A 23,488-nucleotide genomic window follows, 5' to 3' on the forward strand; every position below is an offset into this window, starting at 1 on the left:
CCGGTCCCTAATCTACATGGACGCATGGATTCCAATATGTTTTTTTTTTTTCCCGAAGCACGTGATTAGAGCCAGAGGCTCTAATTGGCTTCAAAAAGGGTGGGCTCGGGGGCACAGGGCACTGCACCCTGAGCCCACCCAGTTGTGTGACAATAGTGATTGAATGTTAGCTGTCGCCGCACTGATCCTCCTCCTTGACCAATCAGGAAGCAGGTCTTGTGACCCCTCACCTGAAAGGACAGGCAATCCTATTGGATGCCTAGGAGGAGGAGGGAGAAGCTGAACAGCAGAAGTGGCCTTGATGCAAAAGAGGAGGAGAAGGACACAGGAGCCACTGCCCACCGTCTGTAGGAGCCAGCAACCTGCCCATAGGAGCCCACTGTCCATAGGAGCCCGCAACCCACCCACAGGAGCCTGCAATCTGCCCATAGGAGCCCACTGCCCGTAGGAGCCCGCAATCTGCCCATAGGAGCCCGCAATCCGCCATAGGTGCCCACAACCCGCCCACAGGAGCCTGCAATCCGCTCGTAGGAGCCCGCAATCCGCCCGTAGGAGTCCGCAATCCGCCCATAGGAGCCCATTGCCCGTAGGAGCCTGCAATCCGCCCGTAGGAGCCCACTGCCTGTAGGAGCCCGCAATCCACCCGTAGGAGCCCACTGCCTGTAGGAGCCCAGAACCCGCCCAAAGGAGCCTGCAATCTATCCGTTGCCTGCCTCCAGTAGGAGCCCGCAAGCTAGTTGGGGTAAGTGCCAGGGATGGTTGTTTGCACTGCACCCCGAGCCCACCCACTTGTGTGACAATAGCAAATTAATATTCGCTATTGTCTTCCCGATTCTCCTCCCAGGCTGATCAGGAAGCGGGTCCTGAGACCTGATTGGCCGAGAAGCATGGGCTTCCATTCTCCCACTGATAAAAGAAAGACATTTGGGACTTTATATGAAGCATGCGGTCGAATTGAACAGCATGAACAGAGAATGGCTGGTGGGTATCAAAGATACATAACCCAATCACGCAGTGTTATGACATGTACATAGTAACATAACATGAACCAGTATTATGATTATACCATTTATTGGACATAACAATCATATAGTAATAAAAGTCACATAGGTAACATGAATGGTACATGACATTAACAACATGATATCAAAAGAGAGGGAGGCCACCAGATATCAATTTCTATGTTCATGTATTATAATCAGTTCATAAAATACTTGGTAAGGGCCAGTATAAAACAATAGAATAATAAACATGTTGTGGAATATCACTCTTGGATAAAAATGGTATTCTAGGCATCTCTATAGCTCGACGCGTTTCATGGATACCTCCAATCTTCAGGAGCAGATGCAATAATCTATAAACATAACCTAAGTTGATGGAACTGGCCAGGACCCATTGCGCTTTCGCATGTAATCACAGCTCAATTGTAAGTTGTCTATGGGTTATATATCCATAATATTGCTGTTATTTACAACTACTTCTGCTCTTTCTGCCTCTCAAGCCCCTCTATGTTTCCAATTTCCCTTTTGTTAAATTGGCCAGTTCCATCAACTTACCTTATGTTATGCTTATTGATTATTGCATCTGCTCCTGAAGATTGGAGGTACATACATGACAAGTAGGCTGGGTTCACAGTTGTGCGGCTGCGGTTTCCAGCCTGGGGTCCGGTGCAATTCAGATCCAAGTTTTTGCCTGAATTTGCACCCGAACTGGACCCAAAACACGCACAGGACCCTTTTGGAATTCACATCTCGGCCGCCCCGGACATGTGTGAACCGGCTCCATTGAGAGCCGGGGGTTGATTATGTTGGTGATATATATGAATTGTCATTATTTTTAATATGTAATTGATCTTGTATTTGCATGAATAAAACCTTTTATAGTTTTACTTTTTTCACACTTGTACCTTTGTCTTATATGGCTATTTTACCGCTCTACCGTACCGCGATAGTCCAATTGCCTCCTTGTCCTTATGGTAGCCTGGTTGGGGACCAGGCTCCAAACTTTCCATCCAGCCTGGTCACACTCGCATGTCATGTGAATTGGACGCGATAAAAAAAAAAATCAAATTCACACATACACTATATTACCAAAAGTATGGTGACGCGCTTCTGGAAGAATGGTCAAACATTCCCATAGACACACTCTTAAACCTCGTGGACAGCCTTCCCAGAAGAGTTGAAGCTGTTATAGTTACAAAGGGTGGGCCAACTCAATATTGAACCCTACGGACTAAGACTGGGATGCCATTAAAGTTCATGTGCGTGTAAAGGCAGGTGTCCCAATACTTTTGGTAATATAGTAAATGTAAAGGAGGGGGATTTTTGGCGGGACTTTTAAGGTGCCAACAAAGAGAAATAAGTCATTTCAATCGATAGTAGGTATAGAAAATTACTGTATTTATCGGCGTATAACACGCACTTTTTTCCCCTTAAAATCAGGGGAAAATCGCGTTATACGCCGATCCCCCGCTGATTGTGAGCCTTTTTGCGGCTTTCGGCCGCTCTCGGCCATTCTCCGTGGCTCTTGGCGGCTTTCGCACGCTTTCGCCCATTCTCCGCGGCTTTCAGCAGCTCTCGCAGTCCCGCGCGAGCCGCCGAGAGTGGCCGAGACACGCCAAGAGCGGCCGAGACACTCCAAGAATGGCCGAGAGCGGCCGAGACACGCTGAGAATGGCCGAAAGCCGCTGGGAGCGGCCGAGAGCGGCGGGGCCATTTTTAAACTGCAGTAGTCTGCAAATGACACAGGGGCAAGGCTGCAGATGGACACTGACAATGCTGCAATGATGGAGAAGGCTACACTGACACTGACAAGGCTACACTGACAAGGCTGCAATGATGGACAAGGCTACAGATGGACACTGACAAGGCTGCAATGATGGGCATTTAAATGTAAGTTTTTTTCCTTAAACTTCCCTCCTAAAAGTTTTTTTCCTTAAAATTCCCTCCTAAAAGTTTTTTTCCTTAAAATTCCCTCCTAAACTTGGGGTGCGTGTTATATGCCGGCGCGTGTTATACGCAGATAAATACAGTAATTACAAGATTTTTATTGTTACATACAGAACATGGTTAAAAAATGTGGTATAAATTATGTGCACATGTACAAGGATACATCTAGAGTTCAAAGCAGATAACAAAATATAATCACTCGAAGATTGCATTGGAGCGGTTATCCCGACATGTTTCACCACTTTGGGCTCATCAGGGAATATTTTAAGGACAAGTATATGTAACACTGCATAAAACCAAAACAAGATTAAAACCATTACATTAACTAGGGATACAATAAGGAAATTGAAATAGAAATAATAATGGTACAATAGGATAAGCTGTCGACTATCATGCCCATCATCAATCGCTCACCCAAATGAGGATCTTGTGTCTGCGGCTCAAGGTCAAGTAACGAAAAACCGTCAATGGGTAGTGCACATGGAAAAACGCCATTGGGGCTCGAAGAGACTCTTCGGCTGAAATCTATAAAACAGAATGTGCAAAAATTAGTAAGGTAGCTGAGTAAGGTAAATGGGAAATGAATCACTAAAATAGTGTGGGTGTAATGGGGGAGGGAGTGGAGGAAGGGAACAGAAAGAGGTGACTAAAGGAGGCAGGGGGAGGGTTGGCCAGGACGGAGAAGGTGGGGGAGAGTGGAAGAAAGGGGATGGGGGGAAGGGGAGGGAAATTGGGGTTGGGGTAGGATAGAAATGGGGGGATGGAAGGGGAAATGAAGGGGAGGGGAAGAGGAGGAGGGGGAAGAGGGAGGGAGAGAAGGGGAAGGGGGGGAAAGGGAAGGAAAGGAGAGAAGGGGGAGGGAGGGTTAGGGTGTGAAGGAGTGGGGAATGGGTGTTGTGAGTGAATAATTGGACTGTGAATGGGGAGTGATAAGAAGTGTGAAAAGTAGGATGGTTAGCATTTAAGAACCATAAGAAATGTGGTAACTAAAAGTGAGCTAGTGTAAAGTGATAAGGTATTCCTGGGAGGAAAGTAGCTTACTTACATCAACAAAACAATAATTGGAAAAAAGACCAAGGGTGCTTGAACTGCATACAAAAGTCTGTAGGAGTTAAAATGAGTAGCTGCGGAAGGTAAGATGGATAGATTTTAAATTTAGTATAAACTACCTTATATATTCGAGTATAAGCCGACCCGAATATAAGCCAAGGCACCTAATTTTACCACAAAAAACTGGGAAAACTTAGTGACCCGAGTATAAGATGAGGGTGAGAAATGCGCAGCTACTGTAAGTGGAAAAGAGGGTCAACAATGCCCATTTGCAGCCTCACTGTGCCCCTTTGGTCCCCCGAACTTCAAACTCGGTAGTTAAGGGTTCCTAGATGTCCCCTAGCTGCAGCCAAAATTTGGGGTCTCTGGACCCAAAGGGTCCCGAAATGACATTGCTGCAGATGGACACAGTTGACCGACTTTGGGGCCCCATATCTCAGGGCCACTTGGTGCTAGGAACCCCACATTTGGTGTGCAAACCCAGTGGAACCAGCAACATATCCAAAGCTGGGGTTCCTAGCACCAAGTGGCCCCGAGATAAGGAGCCCCAAAGTCGGTTCGGAAAATGTCAAGCACTTTCTGCAGCAGAGAATGACATTTTCCGAACCGACTTTGGGGCCCCGTATATCTCGGGGCCATTTGGTGCTAGGAACCCCAGCACACCAAATCTGGGGTTCCTAGCACCAAATGGCCCCGAGATACGAGACCCAAAGTCGGTTCGGAAAATGTCATTCTCTGCTGCAGAAAAGTGCTTGACTCCAGTATAAGCCGAGGGGGGCATTTTCAGCACAAAAATACTCGAGTATATACGGTATATGAATCAAGTTTTAAAACCAATATGAAATATGAGATCACCTTCCCCCACTCAAACATGGGGGAGGTAAAGTTTCCAACACAGGCGGCAGCAAGTGAAAATAATTATAGAGGTGAACTATAATTTAGAGCATAATATGAAAACTCTAGTAATATACCATGATATTATGGAAAGACAGATTTAGATGCCGTTTTAGCTTGTAACAGTGTCATAGCATGGCTACCCTTGGGAGGTCTGGCAGTTTAATATGGTAAGAGAGGACTATAAATAGGCATACAGATGCAAAGCAATTAGCGTCTAATGTCATGCATGGGCCGCCGGTGTTTATTTGGTAATATAGTGTAGGTGAACCCGGCCTTAAGGTCTCTTATGTATCTTGGAGGATCCCAGAGATCCACATGCTGTTAATAAAAAAAAAAGAGAGAAAAAAAGCCGGCAGGGAAATGTCAACAACCACACTCTAAATGACTTTTTCTTCTAAATGCCTCAACAAAAAAACCCCACAACAATGCAATCTGTCTGTATATACAGTAAAGCATGCCTGTTATACTCACTCTGGAACCTAAGGGGTTAATCTTCTGCATTGTGTAAAAAGGCTGTTTGATCCTGCCTTCTCTGATCCTCCCCAATCCATCTCCTGGTAGAACAGAGTAGTGGTGTCTGGTGATATATTTTTTGGGGTCCCGTACTTACCCCATCTAGGTCGTGGGCTTCCTCCAGGAAGCAGGCCTCTGCTTCTCCCATTTTCTTGGCTTCACGCCGGTGCGGCTTCCCCTGCATCTCCTTCCTCCTCCTCCTCGGCAGCCAATAGAATCGCTTCTCCTCTCAGCCAATCTCAGGACCTGAACCTGGCTTGGCCGGGAGGAGAATCAGAAAGACAAAAGCGAATAATAGGCCAATTATAGCTTCCAGCTCTAATCATGTGCTTCTAGAAAAAAAAAAAAAAACATTGGAATCCATGCGTTCAGAGCCCTGCATGTAAATTAGGGGATGGGCACATGGATTTGGGGGGTGGTGTTAGAGTTGCTACCTTAGTGGCAACCCTAGTCAAACTCGAACACTTTAGCGGCACACAGCAATTTTTTGTTTATAGTATAAACTATACATATATTTTGCTATTAAGTAGCATTTCTAATCATACGAAGTTAATAAGAAGAGTTCCCTTTTACATCAGAGGCCACAGAGTTCCCCTTTTACATCTGAATTTGCAAGGTTCCCCTTTTACTGTAAGGTGAGACTCTGCAGACTCTGATGTAAGGGAGAACTCTGGGGACTCTAACATGGGGGGGCTCTGAGAACCCTGATTTAAGGGGGAACACTGAGAACTCTGATGTACAGAGAGGACTCTGATGTAAGGGGGGACACTGTGGCCTCTGGTGTAAAGGGGAACTCTGATGTAAGGGGTGCTCTGAGAACCCTGAATTACCTTAGTGTACTCACTCAGAGGCAGGAGAGAGATTGGGGGGAGAGGGGAGACTTCAGTCACAGACAGGGATAGATGGTGAGCTCACTCACCCCTTGGCAGTCAGCACCTCTCATCTAGATGTATCTGGAAGCAATAGTCTGGTCTGAATAATGTGCCGGGTTTCAGGCAGTCTGAAACCTGGACACATAATTCTGAACCCGAACTGTCCGGGTGAATCCCGGACAGGTGGCAACCCCGCCGCTGGAACAGAGCTTGGGGGGACATGCTCAGTTTGGTGTGAATTGCTAGAGTTTTTTTTTTCTTGGGAGAGTACATGTGATCAGCACAGGGCCAACCAGCACTGTCTAGACAGAGGGTCAGGGGTCCTGCAGCCTCATAGAACAGTCAGAGGAGAATGGAAACTCCTCCTACAAGCTTTAACCAGACACTGATAGAAGTCACAAGACTGCTATGTACTGCTGATGAGAAAAAGTATTTAGCAGTTTATAGTAGAAAGTGATGGTATGGATAGGCGACAGTGTCAAAGAAATGGCACCAACATCCCTGAAACATCTTACCTGTCACCCCTGACCTCGAGGGAGCGCATCTCCATCCGTTCTTGCTGGCGGGTGGTAACAGGATAGGCTTCCGGGGATACATCCAGGGAGAAGGCTGAATTTAAACGTCCTAAATCGTTGCCCAGCAAAACCTCTGCAGGTAAGTTCTGCATTATTCCCACTTCCACTTCTTTGGCCCCCGAACCCCAATCAAGGTGAACCCTGGCAGTGGGGACCCGCATAACATTTCCCCCGGCCACCAGCACAGCCACAGACCGTCCCGTCTGCTCTGCCGGGTTTATCATTCGGGACTGTATCAGGGTAATAGTAGCTCCCGTGTCCCGCAGTCCATGGGCAGCCCGACCATTAATCCACACGGCTTGTCGATGGTGCAAACGATTATCTGTAGTGGCAGCTTGCACAGGGTCTGCCTCATGTAGAATTCCAATATTCTCCTCACTTGGGTAAGTCACATCATCTCTCTCCAGACAGTGTGCAGCAGCCCGGGCAGGTCCAAGGGGCCTGTTCCGCGCGTCCTGGGAAACATTCTGCGGACAAAACCTCCTAACATGTCCTGCTTGGTTGCATCTGTAGCAGAGGTCCCCCTTTCCTCGTGAAGATGGTAGCTGAGTGGGGCCGGGGATCGACGGCTGGTGTGGAGGGGCAACGCTCTGTGGAATGTTGGGGACAGGCCGAGCTGGGGTCTTAGGCTCTGGTTGTACAGTCTGCCTTGAATCCACGTATTGGTCAGCTAGGGTGGCAGCTTCATCTACTGTGACTGGCCTGCCGATCCTTTACCCAGTCTCTAACTTCATGTGGGGTATGATCATAGAATTGTTCCAGGAGGATTAGCTGGAGCGCATCTGCCATGGTAACAGCTTGGCACCCGGTCATCAAACTCTCCGCTGCTCGGGTCATTTGATGAGCCCATTCTGTGTAAGGCTCTCTCTCCTTTCGGCGGAGGTTGTGAAACCTTAAACTGTGTGCCTCTGGAGTAATGCCGAAGCGAGCCAATAATCTTTCTTTTACCCGGTCATAGTCCTGGCCGATCTCATCAGGGACATTATTGTACGCCTCTGCAGCCCTTCCTGTGAGCCAGCTGACCAGGAGCGTGACCCAATCTGCTTTATTGACACCTTGGAGACCGCATTGCCGCTTAAACATTTGTAGGTAAACATCCATCTCATCTTCACCATCTTGAAACATGCGGAGCTGGAGCTTCCCAGTTGAACATAACTGACGCTCCTTGGTCCCGCTGGAGTTCAGCCATTCGCAGCTGGGACACCTCTCGTAACACTTGACTAATAACCTCCTGTGGGGGGTGAGTACCATACAAGGCCAGTCGCCACTGGACATCACGCTGGAACTCTGTCGCCTCTGAGGTATCTGCTGGTGGGTTGCTGGCCTGGTCAATCTCCGTTAGTTCGGTGATGAGAGTCGCTTTGGATTTGTTGCTGGAGACTTTTCCACGGGCTTCCAAGAGATCCTTCAAGGTGCTGCGCTTGAGTCTGGCGTAGTGATGTTCCATCTGCTGTTAGGAGCAGGGGGTCCCGGTGGTGATTTGGGTGAGCCTAGGCAAGAGGAAGCATCCCACAGCTTGCCACCAATTGTGACGGATCCTATCCCACACTCTACTGAGTGCTTCCGTCAGTAACACCGCTTCCTCCAGTCTGACCATCAGAGAGATATATTATTATAGCTGTATTGAATACAAGTCTAGCTGAAAATAGCTTGTAGAATTTTGAATGCTTTATTGGACAGAATACAGCCTTTTTATACACATTTAACACAAGGGGTTAGATAACGAGGTAGGGCTGACTCATGGATACTCCCCCCCTCCCCTCTAGCAAAAACCTAAAAGACAATAATATAATTAACATGTTAATTAATACAACACTTAAGGCAGCCCTGGTGACCAGACAGTTCGTCTCCGCAGGTCAATGTGATCAGCTCTTTCAAGAATCATGTATTGTTCAGAATTAACAACCAAGAATAGTCTTTGGGCAAGTCCAAAAAAATAGTCTCTCAAAAATGTAACAAAAAAAGATTAATATAGCAATACCAAATAACAGGGTGAATGTGGACAGAAAAAGGTCCTTGCAGCCAGTGTCTGCGACAGGAGGAAAGGGGGGAAAGGGAGGAAAAGGAGGAGAAAAGAAAGAGGAGTGTAGGAGTGTGAGGAGGAAGGAAGAAAGGAGAGGGGGAAGAACTGATGGAAGAATGGGGGATAGGGTGTGGGAGGAATAAGAAGGAGAAAGGAGAAGGAAGGAGGGGGGAGGGAGAAAAGGGAAGGGGAAGATGAGGAACGGAAGGAAAAGGAGGGGTGGGGAGGGAGGGAGAAGGGAGGAAAGATTTGTAGGGGGGAAAAAAGTGTGGAGGGGGCGGGGAGGAATAGAAAAGGATAATTTGAGAAGTGCAGTGAGAAGTCCCGCTGGGGGTGATGATAAAAGTGACATGAAAACCAGAAATAGAGTGGTGTGTACTAACAGTGTGGAGGTGTGAAGGTGAATGGAGGAAATTTGCTTGGCATACTTACATTTAATCAAGCTAAATCTGTAAGAGAGCCAGGGGTGCCTAGATTGCGGAATGTTGTCTGTTTAAAACCAGTATGTATGGTAATAAGTATCTGTCTCAAAGTCAGCGGTAAAAAGATAATGAAAGTCAATATTGAGTGCATACTGCATGAGTTAGTCAACAAAATGAATTTAGGCCAGCCAGACGGTTTACATTGTAGATAATACAGATTCATATTAGGTTATCCTATATATAAGAGAGGAAACCCAGTCCCTGTTTGCAGATCGTCTGTCCCCACTTCCCTCAAAGGTAGGGGTGAAATTTAGAAACAGACGGTAAAATAAAGACTGGTACAGATCCATTACCAAAACTGTGATAGATCACTATAATAAAGAATACTACAGTATCATCACAAAAGCCTACCATCAAGGTATTATTGATGAAAATATTCAGAATTTTCTTTATGTAAAAAATCCGAAAATCACAACTTTTTATGCCCTTCCTAAGACCCATTAATCTCTAGTATCACCACCGGGCAGGCCCATTGTATCGGGATGTGAATGTCTAACTGAAAATGCTAGCAGTGTTGTAGGCCAATACCTTAACCTGCATGTGATGTCACTTACCTCATATGTTGAAGACACCATGGATCTGCTTAAAAATCTTGAATGTGTTACTCTCCCTCCCAACACATGGCTGGTAACTATTGACATCGAAAGCTTCTACAACACTTTTCCTCATGAAAAAAGGTCTATCGGTAATTGAAGGCCATTTAAAAGAGAGGGGCAAATTAGCCAACAACTATAATAAATTTGACCTCTTAAGATTTATTCTTACACGTAATGTATTTGTTTTTGGAGCTTCACATACCTCCAGGTGCAGGGGGTTGCGATGGAGATGCGTTGTGCCCCATCGTATGCCAACCTGTACCTGGGGGGTGGGGGGGTGGGAGAAGGAACTCTTTGCCAGGGACGACGTGCCAACTTCGCCGCCTGGCATCGATACATAGACGATGTATTGATGTTTTGGACTGCTACAAAAGATGAACTGGACTTGTTTATGACCACTATTGGAAACAACCAATACAATCTTAAGTTCACTATAAATTGTGACCTCATTAAAGTTAATTTTCTAGACCTTGAAATTTTTTTGAACAGCGATGGCTCATTGGGCTCCTTGTTTCGAAAACCGTCAGCAGGAAATACCATACTGCATGCGAAAAGTTCCCATTTAGTCCCGTTAAAAAAAGAGTATACCATACAGCCAATACCTTCGCATACAAAGGAATTGCTCCAATGATGGGAACTTTCATAAAGCAGCATATGATCTATACTCTAGATTACGTGACAGAGGCTATAGTCATAGCTGTTTGGAGAAGGCCTTTAACAAAACTCAAAGACAAGAGCTCTGATCTACTCAACCAATAATAGGGAAACCAAAGAATGCATTAGAATTGTCACTCCAAATTGTAAGCAGCATCAACAAATTCGTGAAATTCTTAAAAAATTCTGGCTATTACTTTCAGCAGATCCTATGATTAATAAAAATATCAAACCACATCCAGTAATTACCTATAAGAGAGCGAAATCTATAAAAGACCGTATAGTACACAGTCACCATAATATAGTACCCACCACAGTACCTAAAAAAACAGGGACCTTTTCATGTAGTGGATGTGTGGTATGCCACTTTATTAGCAACAGCAGTGACATATCTCTTCCTAATGGACAAATACGCTCCATTAGACATAAGGTGACCTGCCAAACCCCTGGAGTGGTCTACATTATGCAATGCCGATGTGGTTGCTACTACATCTGCAAAACAAATTGCCCATTCTTCAAAAGAATTTGTGATCATGTAGGTCCCATTGCCAAAAGAAAAATGGAAACAGCTGTGAGCACACATGTGAGCCTATACCACAACTTTGACCCCCAAATGATTTCATTGACCATCTACCTCTGAATGCCAGAGGCAGTAGTGTGAATCGTGCCTTACTACAGCTCGAGACCAGATGGATACATGGCCTAAAGGCCATGATATACCCTGGCCTTATTATTATTACCATACTCAACGGCCTGACTACCTGTTGCTAACCCTCCATGCCATATCTTATTCCCATTTTTTTTCTTATTTTTTTTTTTACTCTGTTGTCCCTAGCCCCCCTTGCCTCCTTCCCCCATTCCTTTTCTTCGCCACCCTCTGTTTTTCCTTCCCTGCTTCCTCATCTTCCCTTCCTTCTCTCTTCCCTTCCCTCCCCATCCCCAGCATCCCTCTTATACCTCTTCCTCTTTTTCCAAATCTTTATTAACCACTTGACCACTGGGCACTTAAACCCCCTTCCTAACCAATTTTCAGCACTGTACCCATATGAAATTTTTGTCCTTTTTTCCACACAAATAGAGCTTTCTTTTCGTGGTATTTAATCACCGTTGTTTTTTTTAATTTTTGCGCTATAAAAAAAACCCCTGAAAATTCTGTAAAAAAATTGAATTTCTCTTTGTTTCTGTTATAAAATTTAGCAAATTAGTAATTTTTCTTCATAAATTTTGGCCAAAATTTATACCGCTACATATCTTTGGTAAAAAAAAGTTCAAATCGGTGTATATTATTTGGTCTTTGTGAAAGTTATAGAGTCCACAAGCTATGGTGCCAATATCTGAAAATTGATCACACCTGAAGTACTGAGGGCCTATCTAGTTTCTTGAGACCCTAACATGCCAGAAAAGTACAAATACCCCCCAAATGACCCCTTTTTGGAAAGAAAACATTCCAAGGTATTTAGAAAGATGCATGGTGAGTTTTATGAAGTTGTCATTTTTTCCCACAATTCTTTGCAAAATCAAAATGTATTTTTTATTTTTTCACAAAATTGTCATATTGGCAGGTTATTTCTCACACACAGCATGAGCATACCACAAATTACACCCCAAAACACATTCTGCTATTACTCCCGAGTATGGCGATACCACAGCTGTGAGACTTTTACACAGCATGTCCACATACAGAGGCCCAACATACAGGGAGCACCTTCAGGTGTTCTGGAGCACCCAGGCCAATTCTGACATTTCTCTCTTTCATGTAAAAATCATGATTTATTTGCTAGAAAATTACATACAACCCCAAAACAGTATATATGTTTTGTTAGCAAAGACCCTAGATAATACAGTGGCGGTCGTTGCAACTTTTTATCTCGCACGGTATTTGTGCAGCAATTTTTCGTACGCATTTTTTTTGAAAAAAAAAAACTGTTTTGTGCTTTAAAAAAAAACAAAACATTAAAAATAACCCAATGTTTTTGCATAGTGTGAAAGATGAACTTACACCGAGTAAATAGATACCTAACATGCCACCCTTCAAAATTGCACACGCTCGTGGAATGGCACCAAACTTTGCTACTTAAAAATCCTCATAGGCGACGCTATAAAATTTTTTACTGGTTACATGTTTTGAGGTACACAGGAGGTCTAGGGCCATAATTATTGCTCTCTCTCTAACGTTAGCAGCGATACTTCACATGTGTGGCTTGAACACCGTTTTCATATGCGGGCGGGACTTACGTATGCGTTTGCTTCTGCATGCGAGCACACGGGGACAGGGGCACTTTAAAAAAAAAATTTTTTTTATTGTTCATTTTACTTTATTTATTTTAGTTTGACACTTTTTTTCCAAAAAAAAAAAAATTTTTGATCACGTTTATTCCTATTACAAGGAATGTAAACATCCCTTCTAATAGGAATGTGGCATGACAGGTCCTCTTTACAGTGAGATATGGGGTCAATAAGACCCCACATCTAACCTCTAGGCTGGGAAGCCTGAAATAAAAAAAAAAAAAACAATCTGGGCTTCGATCGTAGGGATGAGTCGGTAGAAGCACCGGAGGGCGGCGGGAGGGTGGGACGTCCCCTCTCGCCCCCCGTAAGAATGCTCAAGCAGTGGAACAGCCGCTATGATCATTATTATGGTGTAGGGAATCGCTGGCTGAAAAAGCTGATATCTGAGTGATGCCTGTAGCTACAGGCATCATTCAGATATCCTCACACAAGAAATATTGTATAAATGGACAACTTTGTGTTAAAAAAAATGCGTTTTAATCACTTTCCGCCCGCCATCATATGACGTCCTTGACTTGAACAGACGATCTGTTATCTTCCCTGCACAGTCCCCATCCCCCTTCGGTTAGAACATAAACTAGGACACAATTAACCCCTTCACTGCCCCCTAGTGTTAACCCCTTCACTGCCAGTGACATTTTTACAATAATCAATGCATTTTTAATCGCACTGATCGCTGTATTAATGCCAATGGTCCGAAAAATGTGTCAAAATTGTCCGACGTGTCTGCCATAATGTCGCAGTCACGATAAAAATCTCAGATGGCCACCATTACTAGTAAAAAAATAATAATAGTAATAAAAATGCTATAAATCTATCCCCTATTTTGTAGACGCTATAACTTTTGCACAAACCAATCAATATGCGCTTTATTGCGATTTTTTACCAAAATATGTAGAAGAATACATATCGGCCTAAACTGAGGAAAAAAAAATGTTTTTTATATATTTTTGGGGGATATTTATTATAGCAAAAAGTAAAAAATATTGCGTTTTTTTTTTCAAAATTGTTGCTCTTTTTTTGTTTATAGCACAAAAAATAAAAAACGCAGAGGTGATCAAATACCAACAAAAAAAAGCTCTATTTGGAATGGTCAAACATTCCCATAGACACACTCCTAAACCTTGTGGACAGCCTTCCCAGAAGAGTTGAAGCTGTTATAGTTACAAAGGGTGGGCCAACTCAATATTGAACCCTACGGACTAAGACTGGGATGCCATTAAAGTTCATGTGCGTGTAAAGGCAGGTGTCCCAATACTTTTGGTAATATAGTAAAGGAGGGGTATTTTTGGTGGGACTTTTAAGGTGCCAACAAGGAGAAATAAGTAATTTCAATCCATAGTAGGTATAGAAAATTAATTACAAGATTTTTATTGTTACATACAGAACATGGTTAAAAAATGTGGTATAAATTATGTGCACATGTACAAGGATACATCTAGAGTTCAAAGTAGATAACTGTCACGGAACGTCCCACACTACGCTTGAGTGCTTCCGTCATATACCGCTTCCTAAGTTCTGGAACACTAGCCCAATGGATCTGGCTATAGGAACCCCAAGAACTAGACAACACCAGTCCTGGAGTACATCAGAACTACTCTTTATTTGAGATCTCACAGACCTTTATACAGCAGGGATGACTCAAAGCTAACCTAATTAACATGAGCTCCAATAGGAGTCGTCCCATCTCCTACATTGTATAGAGGACAATGTGATCAGCTCATTCAATTTACACACATTACCATAAACATCAACACAGGGTTAATTAGAACAAACAACAATGGGTGAAAAGACTCTTAGAGCCACACTAGACTTATTTACAATAAACCCATTATAGCAGAATTGATGACATTAGCATTTAACAGTACGAGTCCCAACGGTATAAATCAGTCACCATTCTAATATGGCATATAAAGGGTTCCCAGAGTCTGTGTGTTTTTGGGGGGACATGGAGCTGAATCCAAAGTAACACCAACCCCAGGGTCCCCAGGCATACAGCTCACAGAGAGCACCATTCCCCCAAATGCTAGGGCCCATAATCTGTGGGCAACAGGCTTGCATACAGTCCTCTCCAACAGCCTCTGTCCCGGCTAGGTCTGTGACATTTCTCCCCTTTCGGCAGGAGACTAACACAGGAGGAGACCCCAGACGGGTTGACTCCGAAGTTAGTCCATAGTTCCAGTCCTCTACTGCCTGTACCCACACAGTACCCCAAATAAATTGTTCCAAACAAAGCATTACTCACCCAGCCAACCTCTGCCTCTCTCAGAGAACATATCTGCCGCTGGGGAGAGGCCTGGACTGGCTCTTCTCCCTGGAATCCTTTCTGCCGCTGGAGAGAAGACAGGGTGTCTGGGCTCACTCTGTCATGCTGTTGGGAATCGGGGCCCACTGCCCAGCATCCCTGGGGTATACAGGTGGAGACTGAAGTCCCATCCACCTTCACAGGAAATCCATCCTCTGTTAGTTGAGGGCAGAGTCCAGCAGTCCTCGGCCCTGTTGCCAGCCCTTCTGCTGGAAACCCCACACCATCTGTTCGGGCTAACTGTTGGAGAGGGAGGCCGACTGCCCCGCCTCCCTGGAACTCTGTAGTTGTTGCCGGTGCTGGGCAGAGGTTGGTAGCTCTCTGCCCTGTTGCCAGCACTTCTGCTGGGGACTCCGCATCCTCTGCTCCGGCTAACTGTTGGGGCAGGAGGCTGGCTTCCTCCACTCCCAAACTGTGTAGCTGCCATTGGGGAGGTGAGCCGGCTGCTTCCTTTTCCATTCCCTCATCTGGCTGCTGGGACGACATGTCGATGGTACTGTCTCCCAGGTACACGGATCTTTGCTGGGGAGGAAAGCCCACTTCCTCCACCCTGGCCAACTGTTGGGGAGGGACAACACACACCTCCTCTCCCTTCTCCCCCTGTATCTGCTGCTGGGAAGTGATTGCCATCTTCTCAGCCTGAGCCTCCACAATTGCTGCAGGTGTGGGGCAGAGGTCTTGGACCCTCTGTCCGGTTGCCAGCACTTCTGCTGGGGGTTTGCCAGGTGGTTCCTCCTCTACAGAAATGTCTATTAAATCCCCAGTCTCTGGAATTGGTAAAAGTGTGGGACAGAGGTCTTGGACCCTCTGTTCAGTTACCAGATCTTCAGCTGGAGAAGTTTGTTTTAACTCCATAGATGCTGCTGGCAGAAAATCACATGTCCCTGTCAGTGTTGTGGGAGAAAGGCCGACTACCTCTTCTCTCAGGAAGGCTGAAGCCACTGTTGGTGCTGGGCAGAACACAGTGAACTTTGGCCCTGATAGCAGCTCTTCTGCTGGAGGCTCATCAGGTTGTTCTTCCTCAGCAGAAAAGTCTATCAAATCCCATGTCTCTGCAACTGATGTCTGGGGATAGAGGTTCACCATCTCCTGTCCATGGAACCCAGAAGATGCTATCAGTGCTGGGCAGAGGTTAGCAGAGCTCTGCCCTGTTGTCAGCACTTCAGGTTTGGGGACGGCAGTCTCCAGATTTTCCACTGCCGATTCTCTGGCATGCTGCTGAACTTGTTCTAGCAGTTTCCTGTATGCCCTTTCCAGATGCTGTTCCTTCCTTAGCAAATGGTCCAGATCAGGTTTGAGCTCTGAAACCCCTGCAAGACGGAGCATAGACTCTCTATAGTCTCTCATGTCCTCAAGGTCAGGTTCCCCTTCATCGCCAAACATAAAAAGATCTGTAAGGTTCTCCCACAGCAATCCAGGGCCACCAAAGTCATATCCCTCCGGAGAGCATTCTGTTGTCTCCCCTAAATATCCCTCCTCTGCGTGCCATTGCAGAGCCCGATAACGATTGTCCAGCTCTATCTCCTGCTGGACCAGCCTGTCCAACTCAGTCACCCATTGCTCCTGGGGCTGCTCTCCCAGGAATGCCATCCGCAATGCCCGTTGGTCACTGGCCCGTTTCTCTTGGGTTGGAAAGCACTTGCCCTGTTTTATACCAGCGAGACGGAGGGCTGCAATCCAGAGCTCCACCCGAATTTGCTGCCTGAGCTCCAGGAATTCATCCTCAGACACAGTCCTGGTGTATGTTGAAAGAATGATCCGCAGCAGCCCCGGAAATTCTGATGCCAGGTCCATATCTCCGCTGGGGTGACTGAAGTCTGCTATGCTGATCTTGGATCCAGTTGAAGGTTTGGATGTCCCAGACTTCAGGAAGCTTTCCCGCTGCTTGCCACCAATGTCACGGAACGTCCCACACTACGCTTGAGTGCTTCCGTCATATACCGCTTCCTAAGTTCTGGAACACGAGCCCAATGGATCTGGCTATAGGAACCCCAAGAACTAGACAACACCAGTCCTGGAGTACATCAGAACTACTCTTTATTTGAGATCTCACAGACCTTTATACAGCAGGGATGACTCAAAGCTAACCTAATTAACATGAGCTCCAATAGGAGTCGTCCCATCTCCTACATTGTATAGAGGACGATGTGATCAGCTCATTCAATTTACACACATTACCATAAACATCAACACAGGGTTAATTAGAACAAACAACAATGGGTGAAAAGACTCTTAGAGCCACACTAGACTTATTTACAATAAACCCATTATAGCAGAATTGATGACATTAGCATTTAACAGTACGAGTCCCAACGGTATAAATCAGTCACCATTCTAATATGGCATATAAAGGGTTCCCAGAGTCTGTGTGTTTTTGGGGGACATGGAGCTGAATCCAAAGTAACACCAACCCCAGGGTCCCCAGGCATACAGCTCACAGAGAGCACCATTCCCCCAAATGCTAGGGCCCATAATCTGTGGGCAACAGGCTTGCATACAGTCCTCTCCAACAGCCTCTGTCCCGGCTAGGTCTGTGACAATAACAAAATATAATCACTCGAAAATTGCATTGGAGCGGTTATCCCGACATGTTTCGCCACTTTGGGCTCATCAGGGGATATTTTAAGGACAATTATATGTAACACTGCATAAAACCAAAACAAGATTAAAACCATTACATTAACTAGGGATACAATAAGGAAATTGAAATAGAAATAATAATGGTACAATAGGATAAGCTGTCGACTATCATGCCCATCATCAATCGCTCACCCAAATGAGGATCTTGTGTCTGCACATGGAAAAACGCCATTGGGGCTCGAAGAGACTCTTCGGCTGAAATCTAGCCAACAGAATGTGCAAAAATTAGTAAGGTAGCTGAGTAAGATAAATGGGAAATGAATCACTAAAATAGTGTGGGTGTAATGGGGGAGGGAGTGGAGGAAGGTAACAGAAAGAGGTGACTAAAGGAGGGGGGGGGTTGGCCAGGACGGAGAAGGTGGGGGAGAGTGGAGGAAAGGGGATGGGCGGAAGGGGAGGGGAATTGGGGTTGGGGTAGGATAGAAATGGGGGGAGGGAAGGGGAAATGAAGGGGAGGGGAAGAGGAGGAGGGGGAAGAGGAGGAGGGGGAAGAGGGAGGGGGAGAAGAGGAAGGGGGGGAAAGGGAAGGAAAGGAGAGAAGGGGGAGGGAGGGTTAGGGTGTGAAGGGGTGGGGAATGGGTGTTGTGAGTGAATAATTGGGCTGTGAATGGGGAGTGATAAGAAGTGCGGAAGATGAAAAGTAGGATGGTTAGCACTTAAGAACCATAAGAAATGTGGTAACTAAAAGTGAGCTAGTGTAAAGTGATAAGGTATTCCTGGGAGGAAAGTAGCTTACTTACATCAACAAAACAATAATTGGAAAAAAGACCAAGGGTGCCTGAACTGCAGAAAAAAGTCTGTAGGAGATGTTAAAATGAGTAGCTGCGGAAGGCAAGATGGATGGATTTTAAATTTGGTATAAACTACCGTATATACTCGAGTATAAGCCGACCCGAATATAAGCCGAGGCACCTAATTTTACCACAAAAAACTGGGAAAATGTATTGACTCAAGTATAAGCCTAGGGTGAGAAATGCGCAGCTACTGTAAGTGGAAAAGAGGGTCAACAATGCCCATTTGCAGCCTCACTGTGCCCATTTGCATGCCTCACTGTGCCCATTTGCAGCCATAGGTCCCCCGATCTTCAAACTCGATAGTTAAGGGTACTAAGAAGCCCCCTAGCTGCAGCCAAAATTTGGGGTCTCTGGACCCAAAAGGTCCCGAAATGACATTGCTGCAGATGGACACAGTTGACCGACTTTGGGGCCGCTTGCTTCGGTTCGCACCACAACCTGCGAACGGACCGAAAACTTGCACGAATGTTAGAATCCCATTGACATCTATGGGACTTGAACGTTCAAAATAAAAAGTGCTAATTTTAGAGGCTAATTTGCATGGTATTGTCCTAAAAAGGGTTTGGGGACCCGGGTCCTGCCCCAGGGGACATGTATCAATGCAAAAAAAAAGTTTTAAAAACGGCCGTTTTTTCGGGAGCAGTGATTTTAATGATGCTTAAAGTAAAAAAAAAAAAAAAAGTGAAATATTCCTTTAAATATCGTACCTGGGGGGGGTGTCTATAGTATGCCTGTAAAGTGGCGCGTGTTTCCCATGCTTAGAACAGTCCCTGCACAAAATGACATTTTTAAAGGAATAAAAGTCATTTAAAACTGCTTGCGGCTTTAATGTAATGTCGGGTCCCGGCAATATGGATGAAAATCAGTGAGACAAACGGCATGGGTACCCCGCAGTCCATTACCAGGCCCTTTGGTTCTTGTATGGATATTAAGGGGAACCCCGCACCCAAATTAAAAAAGGAAAGGTGTGGGGCCCCCAGGCCCTATATACTCTGAACAGCAGTATACAGGCCGTGCAAACAAGACAGGGACTGTAGGTTTGTTGTTAAGTAGAATCTGTTTGTAATTTTGAACTGGAACATTTTTAACCTGTTTAGCTCCAGCCAAAAAAACTTTAAGCTTTTTGGAAAACATAGGGAAGGGTTATCACCCCTGTGACATTTGTTTTGCTGTCTGTGCTCCTCTTCAGAAGATTTCACCTCACTTTTTGTCCCAATGACAAATGTTTTTTGAAAATTTGGGGTTTTTAGTGAAACAAGGATTGGTGATAAAGCATCAGTGTAAAGGAGAAAAGTTTTTTTTTTCCCATATTAACTCTTACAGGAGAGAATTTCCCTTCCTAGGGGTAGATTTCATTTTACTTCCTGTTGTCTCCTTCCGTTTGCAAGTAGGAGTCGTTTGTAAGTTGGATGTTTGAAAGTAGGGGCCTGCCCTATACACTCAGAAGAAATTTGGGCCTTAGGTGTTGTTGTGGCCACAATACTGTAAGCCCTCACAGGGCCCTGCTGTGAAAGATTAGATCAAGAATTGTAATTACATGCCCCTGTTGAACAGGGGCAGAAAAATTGGGCCTTTGGTGGTGGTGGTGGTGCTGCTGGTGCCACAACACTGTAAGTCCTCACAGTTACTCTTGGTGGGCGCAGAAACGGGCCCTACTGTGAAATATAAGATCAAGAATTCTAATTACATGTCCCTGTTGAACAGGGGCTAAAAAATTGGGCCTTAGGCACTGGTGCTGGTGCCACAACACTGCAACCCCTCACAGATACTCTATTTGGAGCGCAGGAACTAGCCCTGCTGCAAAGAATTGCATCAAAAATTGTAATTACACGTCCCTGTTAAACAGGGGCTGAAAAATTGGGTCTTAGGCACTGGTGCTGGTGCCACAACACTGCAACACCTCACAGATACTCTAGTTGGAGCACAGGAACTAGCCCTGCTGCAAAGAATTGCATCAAAAATTGTAATTACACGCCCCTGTTAAACAGGGGCTGAAAAATTGGGCCTTAGGCACTGGTGCTGGTGCCACAACACTGCAACCCCTCACAGATACTCTAGTTGGAGCGCAGGAACTAGCCCTGCTGCAAAGAATTGCATGAAAAATTGTAATTACATGCCCCTGTTAAACAGGGGCTGAAAAATTGGGCCTTAGGCACTGGTGGCGGCGCCCAGAACCAAAAATGTTCTTACAAGCTATCAGCATGATCATTAAGGAGGAAGAGGATAATTACTCAGCATAACAGGATAGTCACTCAGCATCAGCATAGGCAGTCTTTGAAGGGATCTGACATTTCAAAAAAAAAAATTCAGTTACATCAGCATCAGGTGCTTGGTAGCTGGTGGTGATCCAAGACTGATCTATTTTTATGAAGGTCAGTCGATCGACCGAGTCGGTGGACAGACGCACCCTATGATCGGTTACAAAGCCTTCAGCAGCACTGAATGTGCGTTACGAAAGAACGCTGGATGCAGGACAGGCCAGTAGCTCAATTGCATACTGTGCAAGCTCTGGCCAGTGATCCATCCTCAAGACCCAATAACCCAGAGGATTTTCGTTGGGAAAGGTGTCCAAGTCAGATCTTGCCCCTAGGTATTCCTGCACCATGTAAAACAGACACTGGCGATGGTTGCTGGAACCGATCATACCTTGGGGCTGTGGACTAAAAAATTGTCTGAACGCATTGGTCAGACGGCCACCTTCTCCACTGCTCCTTCTTTGACTGACTGAAGCCTCAGCAACACGTTGTCCAGAAACAGGAGTTTGTAACCTCCCAGTCTCTGGGAACGCGTTGCACAGACCTTTCTGCAAGGCCTACCGAAGATGTTTCATCCTCTGCTCCTTCTGTGACGGCAATATAAGGTCTGCAACCTTACACTTGTAACGTGGATCAAGGAGGGTTGCCAGCCAGTATTGTTCCTTCTCCTTGATACCACGAATATGAGGATCCTTCCGCAGGCTTTGCAGAATCAGGGAGGCCATGCAGCGTAGGTTTGCTGAGGCATTTGGTCCGGAGTCCTCTGGGTCACTAAGGACGACATGATCCGCAGCCACCTCCTCCCAGCCACGTACAAGTCCATGTGTTTCTTGGGACTGTAAATGATCCCTTAAAAGACTGCTGCTGATGCTGAGTGACAGGCCTTGTCCTATTCCTGTGTAATCGGCGGGCATGCAGGAACACTGTCTGGATAAAGGGGGCCTTGAGAGCTAAGGAAGTCCTCCTCTTCCTGCCTCTGTTCTGCCTCAAGTGCCCTGTCCATTATTCCACGCAGCGTGTGCTCCAACAGGTGGACAAGGGGGACAGTGTCACTGATGCATGCACTGCCACTGCTCACCATCCTCGTGGCCTCCTCAAATGGTGACAGGACAGTGCATGCATCCCTGATCATGGCCCACTGGCGTGGGGAAAAAAAAACAAGCTCCCCTGACCCTGTCCTGGTGCCATAGTCGCACAGGTACTCATCGATGGCCCTCTGCTGCGTGTGCAGCCGCTGCAGCATGGCCAACGTTGAGTTCCACCTGGTGGGCATGTCACAGATTAGGCGGTTCTTGGGCAGGTTAAATTCCTTTTGGAGGTCTGCCAGCCGAGCACTGGCATTATATGACCGGCGGAAATGCACACAGACTTTCCTGGCCTGCCTCAGGACATCCTGTAAGCCCAGGTACCTGCCAAAGAACCGCTGCACCACCAAGTTAAGGAGGTGAGCCAAACAGGGCAAATGGGTCATTTGTCCCTGTCGGAGGGTGGAGAGGAGGTTGGTGCCATTGTCGCAAACCACCATTCCTGCCTTAAGTTGGCGTGGCGTCAACCACCTCTGAACCTGCCCCTGCAGAGCTGACAGAACCTCTGCCCCAGTGTGGCTCTTGTCCCCCAAGCACACCAGCTCAAGCACCGCATGGCATCTTTTGGCCTGCGTACTTGCGTAGCCCCTTGAACGCCTACGGAGCGCTGCTGGTTCCGAGGACAAAGCACAGGAAGAGGTCATGGAGGAAGAAGTAGAGGAGGGGGTAGAGGAGAGAGGTGTGTCAGAATCACTAGTAGTGGCATTTTGGAGGCGTGGTGGCGTAACAACCTCCAACACTAATGCACCTTGTCCTGCATCCTTCCCAGCTGCCAGAAGAGTCACCCAATGCACCGTGAAACTTAGGTAACGTCCCTGTCCATGCCTGCTGGACCATGAGTCAGGGGTAATATGCACCTTACCGCTGACCGCCCTGTCCAGCGAGGCCAAGACATTGCCTTCCACATGCCGGTAGAGAGCCGGAATTGCCATCCATGAGAAAAAATGGCGTTTGGGAACCTGCCACTGAGGAACTGCACATTCCACAAACTCACGGAAGGGGGCAGAGTCTACCAACTGAAAAGGTAGCAGTTGAAGTGCTAGCAATTTTGCCAAGCTAGCATTCAACCGCTGGGCATGTGGATGGCTGGGAGCGAACTTCTTTTTGTGGTGCAGCAGCTGGGGCAGGGAAATGTGCCTGGTGCCATCTGACGTTGGTGTACCGATAGCAGATTTCCCGCAAATACTTGGCTGTGACACACCTAATTCTACACCTTCATTCCTCTCAGTGCAGGTCTCAGAGAGGACTGAAAATATAGTGGGGTTGGAGATCCCAGCTGATGAGGAGTAAGGAGAGGTCCTCTTTGTTTTTTGGTGTGGGTCTTTTGGGTACGCTTGCCAACGAACTGCATGGCAGGTCAACATGTGTCTAGTCAAGCATGTGGTGCCCAAGCGGGAGATGTTTTGGCCACGTGAGATACACTTGAGACATATGTTGCAAATAGCAGCGGTGCCATCTGATGCACTCGTCTCAAAAAAGGCCCACACCAAAGAACTTTTGGAATAACGCA

The 23,488-nt window shown here is 46.2% G+C and overlaps 1 protein-coding gene across 1 annotated transcript in view; it reads left to right on the top strand.

The window, feature by feature from the left end:
- The window catches only part of LOC141110421 (uncharacterized), a 366,841-nt gene that overhangs the window by 28,317 nt on the left and 315,036 nt on the right, over positions 1-23,488 (top strand). The window lies entirely within an intron of this gene.

The sequence above is a fragment of the Aquarana catesbeiana genome, linkage group LG10, assembly GCF_042186555.1.
Source record: "Aquarana catesbeiana isolate 2022-GZ linkage group LG10, ASM4218655v1, whole genome shotgun sequence".
In the NCBI taxonomy this organism is placed as follows: domain Eukaryota; kingdom Metazoa; phylum Chordata; class Amphibia; order Anura; family Ranidae; genus Aquarana; species Aquarana catesbeiana.